The 11749-nt window shown below is 36.6% G+C and overlaps 1 long non-coding RNA gene across 1 annotated transcript; it reads right to left on the reverse strand.

The window, feature by feature from the left end:
• Positions 1-1737: 1737 nt before the first annotated feature.
• On the reverse strand, positions 1738-4004 carry LOC150047042 (uncharacterized). The gene is made up of 3 exons (XR_016539490.1): positions 3953-4004; positions 2607-2837; positions 1738-2295 (listed from the first exon to the last, which is right to left on the reverse strand). It is a non-coding gene; the product is annotated as an uncharacterized LOC150047042 (long non-coding RNA).
• Positions 4005-11749: the final 7745 nt, after the last annotated feature.

The raw sequence follows: 11749 nt of genomic DNA on the forward strand, positions 1-11749 counted from the left end.
AGAAGAGATGTCATTTTTGGGCGGCAGATTACTATTTATCGAATTTATTCCGCATAAAATCTAGATACAGACATCAAAATGGAAGAAGGAAGTAAAATAATTGAAAAGAGAAGTTTGATTTTGGTTCTCTCTCTCTCTCTCTCTCTCTCTCTCTCTCTCTCTCTCTCTCTCTCTCTCTTTCTCTCTCTCTCTCTTCCTCGTCGGCATTAAAGAAAGATCTGCTAGATTTTTTTTCCCTCAAATGCAGTCATTATCATGGTGAAGAACAGAAAAGAAATGTCTCTACAAGTTATTTATGGATGTGCATACCATGCAAGCCAAATGTGTGATTATTGTATTCTTATCTAACAAGATTACAATCTTGGGGATACATTTTAATTTTATGCTGTAATGTCAAATATCACGAATGCTCCCTGTATAAAAATGTCAAAGCCAGAGGAAAAAAAAATTGTGAGTCTGGGTTTGAGGTTGCAGAGGTAGATGGAAAGTATTTTTTGAAATAATAGACTTTAATAGGAAATATCTGAGCATGATTCCAAGAAATATATTCATCTCTTGAGACTGAGACCCATGCATGCAGAACAGCCAAACTGGTATCATTTTTACAGATGACATTGAAAAATTTAGAATGGTTACATTATTCAGTATGCAGAAATATTCCCATGCTATACATATATGAGGACAGGTACAGAGACAATTTGGAGGCAATGCTGTCTTCTGGTATTATCTCATCCCTGAGAAGGCATCATTTTGTGCTGGAAGAAAAACTTTTCTTGAGCCCAGAGAGTTTCGGCTTGAGAACCCTGAACCAATGATGGCTTAGCCTCATCACATGTGAAACCCATGTAATAATGTTTGCTTGATAGAAAGAGAGTAAGCATGAAGCAAGTTGGCATTTGTGAAGTGCTCAGAAGAGTGAATGGTACATACTAATCATTCAATAAACAGTAGCTATTATTCCTATAATCATGCTCGTGATTATTTTCTCTGCGCCTGTTTTGCTCATTAGTTACATTTGAATAATGATACATAAGGTTAGAGTGAGAAAGAAATAATGTGCAGTTTGTGCATTCTAAGTGACAACAGTAATTGACTTAGCTTCAAAGAGATAGAGATGGAAACACATTGCTAATCTAGATAGTCCCTAATCAAATTGACTGACACACTAATTAACTTCTTATGGCAAGAAAAATTCCAGCAAGAGGTTCCTGAACTAAATATTTCTCAAGATAAAAATTAATCTTTATAGGTGTAAAATATAGGAAAGTAATTCTTGACCAGTACCGGGAATTGAACTCTGAATGTCATTTGAGAGGAAATTTACATCTTTAATAACATATGTCTTTCCCTTATATGGTCAGTAGATTTCATGTGAACATGTTCATCTTAGATCATTAAAAACTAGACCAAATAATTCCTCTGCTCATTCCTAGTACTTCTCAAAATTCCATTCCTGAGAGAGGCCTTAGTAAACAGATGAAAAACTAAAGGACTCAATTATTAATGCTATAATTTATTAGACAACTCTTGGCCTACAGGCCAGTAGGTCATTTTAAATCTCGTCAGTTTGAAACTCCACATGCTAATTCATCTCATGTTAAGGACAATTTTATGTACGGAATATGTTTTGTCTGTGAAGCATTTATGTACTGAGAGATTTGGTGTTGAGAAACAGTAGAGATTTTGGAGTTGGGACCAGGAATAAGATCGTAAAATCACTGTAGATGTGGCCTTAGGAATGACTGCAGGGCCCAGTCTCTTTCCCATGTCTGTGTTAGTAATGTGGTCTCTTCTTCATAAATATGGTCAACAGGATTCAGCCAATCAGGTCCATACCAGAGCTAGGCCAAATCAGTGACACATCTTTGTATTCTCAGAACTGGGATCTAAACCAAATTCTTTTTTTGTTATAAAGTTAACTTGCTTCATGTATCTTATTATACTAAGGAAAAGGTGACCCATATAAAACTGTCCTAAAACAAAAACACAATATTAATTTTAAGTAAATCCTGGAATGTATGCTTTACTAGCAATGTAAGTCAAGCATTTGCCTTATCATTGGTTTGTAGAATTTTGTGTTCAAAGTGTCCATACCTAGAAGTTATCAAACTATCGATGAAATGACTCAGGTAATCTGAGAAATCTTCCTGATTCTGTGTGGGTCCCAAGATGTTGCATTTGCTATTGAAATGCCTTACAGCTTAGAGACTTTTCATTTTCACCGTGATTTTTCTCAATGCATTTGCTTAATTGTTCAAGGGTCAAGTTTAACATCTGTGAATTGTTATCTTTGTCCTGTAAAAAAAATCCAATATGTGTTAGTGTTCTGAAAGAATAGCAAGAGAATTCCAAAATAGAATAAGCATGAGAAGATGCTCCATCCTGAGGTCTGGGTAGAGAAACAGACCCAATCAGCAGATGGTGAGTTAAACATGAGGTCTGCTGGGGAAGTGAAAGAGTATAAACTATCAAGTAGCAGAACAAAATTCGAATCTTCTGTGTATTTCAGACATACCCATCTGCCCATGTTATTGGACTTCACATTCCCAGTGCTTTCTTATATAGACTAGGCAAGTTCACCCAGCCTAAGTACTCTTTATGGTTACCTGCTCCTCTGTCTTCCTTGCCTTTCTGTACACAGACTTTTGTCTCTGTGACTTAACCTCGTTGCCAGTCTCTCCTTCCTCGTATGTTATATGGCACAATTTTTTCTTTGGTTTGGGAAACAGCCTTCTTTGATTTTTCAACAATTATATTCCACTTATAATATATTCCAAAAGGAATTTCCATGTATAATGCATGAGTTATCACAATTATACTTTGTCTTAAGATGAGTCCTGGAGAAGCAAATTAACAAGTGGCTTTGACTTTTAATTTGGGAAGTTTCTTGAGAATAATGGGAGTTGAGGCAATATAAACTAGACACATAAAGACATACACACAAAAAACAACAAATTAAACACACACACACACACACACACACACACACGGAGCTTAAATCACAAGCATGCTTTAATCTCTTACATGTCCATGGACCACATTATACTCCATACTTATCCCTATCTTCTCATACATGGGTAGCGTTTTTTCATTTATTCATACCCTTTCAATCGGCATTAAAGGTTGATGAGACTCTACCTGGTAGTTTCTAACATCAATTCTCAAGCTAGTTCACTGTAGGATGGCCAGGAGCAATGGTATCATATTAGAACAGCTGTGCAGAGGTTACTGGCCAACAACCAAAGCACAAACAGGGAGGCGGGAAGCTTGTACCAGCTGTTCAAGGCTCTCTAGCTAGGCAGCATAACAATACCATTAAGTCGGTATGCACTGTATGTTCTTTTTCTGATTATGGATACCTTTTTAAATCTGTGAAATTCAAGATCAGTGAAAGTAAACCTGCGTCTGCTTTCATTTGACATGTATTCTGTATATGATAGTTAAACATCTCTGAAGAAGCATATGCAGAATTAGTGAAGCTTTCATCGAGTTTCATCTAAGGCAAGGGTGTAGAGGCATTTTCAGTAGAGAGATGAGATTGTCTGCATTAAGAAAATAAATTCATAGTCAAATACAAAATGTTGAAAATGAACTTTACAAACTGGAGAGGGGAGAGTTATAGAGGAGGAAAAGTGGGAGAAAAAAAAGTCTAAGGAGTAAAATTTTTTTACAAGAAATGTACACACTACCTTATGCATGTAACTGTAACCCCTCTGTATATCACCCTGATAAAAAATTAAATTGAAGATAGATAACAGAAAGCACAAAAAATATACATTCAGTCTATATAATCTATATAGTTATAATTTATCTATTCTGTATATATAAATATACTGTATCTATATATGTATGTGGGGGCAGTAAATAATCTTTTTCCTGCTCTATTTAAAAGTTTAAGAACTAATATTTACTTCCTTTCTTCACTTTCTGTTCACTAATACAGCTATTTCACCTTGTTATTGAGGTGGATTTTGTTGTTGTTGTTAGTTCAAATTGGTCTGTATCACAACTGAGAGACATTATGATGCACTAGTGAAGTTCTGGTTCTGAGCCAGAGAAAGTTCAGGTTCTAAAATTCTGAACACATTTGTCATTCAAGTCTCACCCAGAGATAATTGCGTAAAAGTGAATTTTACTGTTCAAAATGCAAATGATAATGTATATTTAATCTAATAGATTCAGGAAATCATCATGTACATCTACTTTTATACACACACATATCCTGGTGAGCACACACCCTAGAGAATTGGAGGAATATGATTTGAAGTGTCTGGTGTAGACCAATACTTATTTCAGGAAAGACAGAAGTATAATTAGCATATCACAAGGGATCATAGTCTAAGGTTGACTGACCCTTTTGAGAAGATGTTGTTGATATTTGTGTTTGGATCAAAATATCTTATTAGCTTTCGGAGAGGTCATCTCAGTCTGCAAACACAGCATCCATCTAGAGTATATAACATCACGTTATTTTACCAACTACCCAGCTACAACACATATATGTCTATACATAGTTATAAACAACAGTGAAATGGAAAAATGGAAAAGCAAGTTCAAGCAGCAGCAGTCTTAAATTTAAGTGACAGTAAAACCTTCAAGTTAACTCCTACTATTATGATTTTTCCCCAAAATGTTCACCCCAGCTACTATTTAAATACCTTTTCACCCAAATCATGTTTATATTTCATTTATTCTTGGTGATTTTTAGAACACAGAGCTGTTGACTGACAATCTTTTACCAGTGTTTGTGGTAAATATAGCTAGTGATCAATGAACTCTTAGTTTACCACATCATGTTTCCAAAATTATTCTCATTTAATGGCAAAGCTTAGAATCAGGGGTGACATACAGTATATAAGCCTACATTCAGGAACTGAATATGTATTTGAGAAGATATTATTAGTACTCTGTCAGTCAAGTGTGCAAATTCTCACCAATGTAAAAATAACATTTTATATTTTAGTAGCATGTGATACCATTTTATCCTCTTGAAGTATATTTTTAAAACACTTACTAATTATCCTTTACTATTTCCCAAGAATCTACTATGTATCAGTCCTAGAAATTTGATGCTCAATCAGGATATGCTTTTGACATTGAAAAACTCAGTCTTAATAGTGAGAGAAATAAGTAAGTCATTGTGAGATGGTGGTATGGACATTACCATTGGTATGAATTGGTACCAAATCCTGTCAAGGTTTCAAAATTTCATTAAAATCAGTATCAGATACTTTGCCATCATAAATATTATTCTTGCCAGTCCTGGGCTTGAGCTCAGGACCTGAGCATTGTCCTTGGACTTTCTCAAGGCTAGAGCTCTACCACTTGAGCCTCAGCACCACTTCCGGCTTTTTTCTATGTATGTAGTAGCAAGGAATCAAACCCGGGTCTTCATGCATGCTAAGTAAGCACTCTACCACTAGGCCAAACTTCCAGCCCAGTATCAGGTACTTTGAATAATTGAGCCAGGCATTGTGTTAGAAAGGTATTTGAGTTCATAAGAACAACAACAAAAAAAAAACCTTTTGATTTTACATCTTGAAATTTGTGTTGATACACTTCATTTTATAACAGTCCTAAGTACTAAGCATTTGGTTGGTGAGATTCCTCTGTTAAGAATATCATGAACATACTCTAGTTCTTACAAATAAAGGAAAACATACAATCTACTTTTCTTTGTTTTTGGTGTACTGTATGTAATATTTTTATTATGCTTTTCCTTTTATCTCTTTTAATTTTCTGTACTTTGTACCTAAGATTATTTGACCAGGGAAAAGAAAGGAAAGGGAATCACAGTAAAAACAGGTCAAAGGAAGAACGAATGCAACAATGACACTTGCTTGACACTAAGCTGGATATCAACCTTACAACTTATGGTAAGGTTGGGGAGAGGAGAATAGGGAGGGGGAAGCAGGAGAAAATGAAATATTGTTTGAGAGCAAATGCTATCATTATTTATATAACTATAACCCAATCTGCTCATCACCATTCCAATAAAGATTAAAAAAATTAAAAAAAATACAAGAGACAGGAGACAGGAGACAGGGTATGGAGGCATGGAGGTGACAAAGAGAGAGAGAGAGAGAGAGAGAGAGAGAGAGAGAGAGAGAGAGAGAGAGAGAGAGAGAGAGAGACAGAGACAGAGACAGAGACAGAGAGACAGAGAGAGAGAGACAGAGAAGCACAGAGACAGAGAGAGACACAGAGACAGACAGAGACAGAGACACAGAGACAGAGACACAGAGGCAAAGAGAGTCAGAAAGAGAGAGAGAGAGACAGAGACAGAGACAGAGACAGAGAGACAGAGAGACAGAGAGAGTCTCCAGTCAAAATTCCAGACAACCACACTTCAGAATACACCTGAGTGGGAGCTCATGAGTTTATATTCAATGTTACAGCTTTAAAAATTCACTTTACTTAAGACTTCCACTTCATGTGAAAATATTATTCCACCTTCCTTTTCCTGGACAAGCTAAATTTTTCCAGTCCCTGAAAAATTACATTCTACAGCTTTTTCCCTTGAAGTATTGACAAATGGTCAAATGGAAAAGGAGGTTAAAAAAAAAAAGAAAATCGATGCAATTGTACAGTTCTCATTACTAGGTCGTCCATAGCTTGGCTGTGCATGCTCAAGCTGGTTTCCCTGCTCTGAGTAAGGTTTTTAAAAGGTTGCTTGCTGACTGAACTGTCAGCTCAAGGGGAGAAAAATTAGCTTTCAAAAACTGGTCTAGATCACCAAAAAATATAAGTAAAGTAAAACCCCATGTACTTATATGTATGATTCTATTTTAAAATTATCAGCATTAACACGAAAAGAAGCACAAAACTATGATCGGTCATTTCCACTATTTTTTTAAATCAGAAATGTGTGCAGTTGGAAGGGTCCTTGGGGATTCTGCATGTCAAATATCCCTTCTTATTTTATAAAAATGGAAATTGGTTTACAGGGTCGTCAAGGGGCTTGCCCAAGATGACAAATGAAGCTAATACCTGAACTGGAAACCAGTCTCAGGATAATGTGTATAAAAGCACAAGCATTCGACCCTGCAGACCACATACTGGGAAGAAAACATGAGAAAGGGTATCAATGTGCGAGAAATAATGTACCTACTACCTGACAAATGTAACTGTAACCCCTCTATACATTATCCCGACAATAAAAGAAAAAAGAAGTCAATATGAATCCCAAGTTTGTTCGTTTGGTTTTTGTAAATTACATCTTTTTCAGATTAATGTTTGCATCTAACTATATCATTGCTTCTGTTTATTTGTGGTGATTTCCATGTTCACGGCTGTGTTGGGATAACAATATGCACTTTTTGTACTTTCAAAACTCATCAAGTGGAGCTGGGAAGGTGTCTTGGTGGCAGAGTGCTTGCCTAGCATGCATGAAGCCCTGGGTTCGACTCCTTAGTATCACATAAATAGAAAAAGCTGGAAGTGACATTGTGACTTAGCTGGTAGAGTCCTAATCTTGCGGAAAAGAAGCTCAGGGCAGTACACACGAACTAAGTTCAAGTCCCAGGACTGGCAAAAAAAGAAATCACCATGTCTCAGCCTTGTCATAGTTAACACTGGCTGCCTACTCTTAGAGACACTTTGACAAACTTGAGAAATAAAAATAACGGCCTCAGGGCCTTTAAGTGAGTTGTTCTGAGATGGGAATCCATTGTGTAATGACAAATCAGCATGAGGACCTAACTCTCCATCACAGTCAAGAGTCACCTGTGCACAAACTCTTCCGTTATTCATGGGTTGTTTATGTTCTTAATTCATTCCTGTCTTTACGTGGACTAAATATTTAACTGAGGCAAATGTACTGCAAAGTAAATATACCAATGCGATAGACAACATGGTCTGTTGGGGACTGAGTGGGGCGGGGATGGAGGGAAATGAAATAAATAGAAAAGAGCCTTACCTGTTATCTGATGTATTGTATATATGCTTATTTATTTATTTGAAATAGGATAGGGAAGGGGGGAAAACAAGATGAGGGGATGGTTGGGGGAGGGAAATGGGGATGAAAACATGAGAAGGGGGTAGCAATGATTGTAAAGTAATGCACCTTCTATCTGGAGAATATAATGCAACCCTTCTATTAATTACAATAGAAATATAAAAGAAAAAAAAAGGAAAAGAGCCAAATATTTGTTAGGCCCTATTGCCTGAGGTTGGGATCTTGATACCTGCTTCCTCCACCTGCTTATCAAGCATACACAATACGGTAAGGCTAAAGACAATCACAGGAAACTGACCTGCTTGATCTAAGTGAATGAAGCCTTAAGTACTTGGAGACAGTGATAAGTAGAGGGGAATCCTATTTATCATCAGTGGAAATGGTTCATATTTGAGAGTCCATGCTTGAATGTATGGGAGAAAGCAAGAGACTTTTTGTTTCATTTTTAAGTTTGTAAGTATACAGGGCATTGACTGCATGTCTTAATCTTTCTTGCTCTCCACTAGGCTCTTGGAAATGTGTACGGTTAATGACTCCACATCTTCTTTCCTGGGTTGGTTACCACATTTTTATTTTATGATGGCTGACAATATGGAGACTGGATATCCATTTTCTCTATTTCTCTTAAGTCCTCTAAAGTCACTTGTTAATCTCCTATCTATGGTCATTGGTGTAGAGAAAGATAAAAACAAACAAACAGTCCCCAGAGAGAATAAGTTACCCTGCAAGATTGAACATAACTGAAAGCAGATTCTAATGCATCAGTCACCAAATCTTCAAGAGAGAAATGACAAACACTGACTAAAACAATGGAAGGTGTTAAAGATAAGCCCAGTGTCAGACAGTAGAGGAGTACATGTCACACACACACACACACACACACACACACAGGGTAACACATACACACACACAAACAATCTATACTCAGAAAACTTTTTAGGAAATCATAATACTTTGAATTTGAAGAGTACTAACCAACTTGATCAAGACACAACGTCTGAATTCATCTCCTGTCACTGTAGTTAATTTATTCATAATTTAACTACTTTACACTGCCATCTGTATTGCTGTATTGTTCCTTTCCTGTTTTCTTTTCTTTTTCTTTTTGGGTCTATGCTTCTCCCATTTTTCTTTAATTTCTGTTTGTGCTTTTTCTACTTTTCCAATCTCCCTGTCTACTCTTCTCAAACATAATTAACAAGCACATATCTGAGCACACACACTACATCACAACACAAAAACACATATCCCTTCATCCCAAAAGCTTTGTTTTCCATTCTGCCTCTACTCTCGCAAGAAAGATCTGTGCCCCTTTGCTTCTTCTGGAGTCAGTCTATATCACAAATTCTAAGATAGTCTGCTGGGAATGCAGGACTGATGTTTTCTTTGTAGGAGAGGAGATGAACCAGGATATTTTCTTAATAGGAAATAAGAGGAGCCATGGTAGGCATCACATATAATAGCAATGCTATGTGATCTAAAAGCTTCATTTCCTTTCCAAATTTCCTATCAACATGAACCACAGGCCACCTTATTTCTCTCATTACTGATCTTACCTCAGTGAAAACACAAGGATGCAGAAGAACGGGATAGCCTACTAATCTGTAAGATACTCAGCTATTCTCTTGACACTATGGCTCTTAACCTTAGGGTACATTACCATCATTTAAAAGGGCAACAGTAATAACTTAGCTCCATTTGAGTTATATTAAATCTATATGTTTAAGACAAAGCATGAAAGTTTTAAAACTATCATGTGACACATAACTTTGTGTTATTTCACTGAAACAGGAAAACTTTGTATAAATATTTAAGCATTCTAATGCTATGGCAAAATCCAGAAGAACCACCTTCTCTAATTGGTCCGTAATGAAATTAGAGAACCCTTTCCCCCATCCCCCACATCCCCGCATGCATGCAGACACATGCAGATCTTGTGTCCAGAGTGCCATTTTCAATCCTCAAATTTAGTGTTTCTCAAAAAGTCAGGACCTCCTTTTTCAATGTATTTATTTATGTATTTATGCATTTTTATTTATTTGTATACTTGCCAGTCCTGGGGCTTGAACTCTGAGCCTGAGCACCGTACTTGGGCTTTCTCAAGGCTAGTGCTCTACCACTTTAGCCACGGCATCACTTCTGGCTTTTCTATGTATGTAGTACCAGGGAAATTGAACCCAGGCTTCACGCATGCCACACTCTAAGACTCTAGGCCATGCACCCTGCCTATCAATTATTTTTAATTATAAAATAAAATACTGGATCAATATAAACAATAGAAATCTCAGCTTCAGAAGCATCTAGCAGAGAGAAATCTGATTTTATAGATATTAAAGAAGGAAAAGAAGAGAAAGAGGAAGGGAGAGAGGGAAGGAAGGAAGGAGGGTAGGAGAGAAGGAAGGAAGGAAGAAGAGAGGAGACAGCACACTAATAAAATAAAGCAGACTCCCCAAGGGGAAAATATTAGAAAATTTTCTTAAAACACCCACACATAAAAAAATCTAAAATACGTTATTCTCACATGAGTCTTCTACCCTGAGAACAGAATATGGTTTGGAGAGACAACAGTGCATCTATACAAATAAAAACATTCTTACATGATTTAATAATGTAGAAATGAGTTGTTTATATAGTTTTCCTCAAATAGTTTGAAGTCATTTCTAAACATTTGGCATTAATTTGATCTTCATTAATAGCTATCACAATACAGGCTTTCTTTTCATTTTTCTTTTTTCTTTTTTTTTTTTTTTTTTTTTGCCAGTCCTGGGCTTGAGCTCAGGGCCTGAGCACTGTCCTTGGACTTTCTCAAGGCTAGAGCTCTGCCACTTGAGCCTCAGCACCACTTCCGGCTTTTTTCTATATGTGGTACTGAGGAATCGAACCTGGGTCTTCATGCATGCTAGGCAAGCACTTTAACCACTAGGCCAAACTCCCGGCCCCTTTCTTTTCATTTTTAAAAAATATATTCTACATATATTTTAGGACAAGCCACTAATCATTAACATGCATTTGGAAAATATGAGATATGAGCTAACAGTTAAAGTAAGATGACTTTGAGATGACAGGGTAGGAATGCAGAAGTGTCTGGATAACTTTGGTACTAAATCACAGTGAGAAGTATTCTGAGAACAGACACATACAGACTCAAGCTAAGGTACAGGTGATTTATCATATGAAACCAAAGAATTAGAGAGGGTTTTGTTCTTGTTATCAATTCATTCACCGTAGCAGATAATAGTCATCACACTAACGTGTTTGCTGGAGAGTGAATAATACACATTGTTTTGCAACATAGTGCAATTGACAGAGCATAGGAGTGTAAAATGAAATAGGAGCATTCTCACCAGTTAAATGGAAAACAAAACGTAGGTCACTTTTACCTATCTGTATACTGAAAGGGAACGCAACAGGGGACCCAGATCTGCTTAAAGAATGCATATCTATCTAACAGAGCACTGCGATTATGTGGAAGTGTTTTTACTTGGAGAGAGAGAGCAGTCTTGTGTCTACAACAAAGCAGCTCTATTCATTTTTTCTCATGAAGAAATTGTACTGCTAACATTCTTTTCTCTTTCTCTTTGCTGTCTGCCTCTGAAATCCCCTTATCCTTTGCTGATAGACAGACACAAGCAAATTACCAAATCAATGAAAGATATGACTTTTTTTAAACGTAGACACCCAAAATTTTGTCATTAAACACTGTCTGCTCACTGCCATCTTGTGGCCAGAATGCTACCAAACAGTTCTTCACTGACCAGATCCAGAACACAAAAGTGCATTCATCTTCCTATA

Source organism: Megascapheus bottae, chromosome 24 (genome assembly GCF_031878675.1).
Source record: "Megascapheus bottae isolate mThoBot1 chromosome 24, mThoBot2.hap1, whole genome shotgun sequence".
Classification (NCBI taxonomy): domain Eukaryota; kingdom Metazoa; phylum Chordata; class Mammalia; order Rodentia; family Geomyidae; genus Megascapheus; species Megascapheus bottae.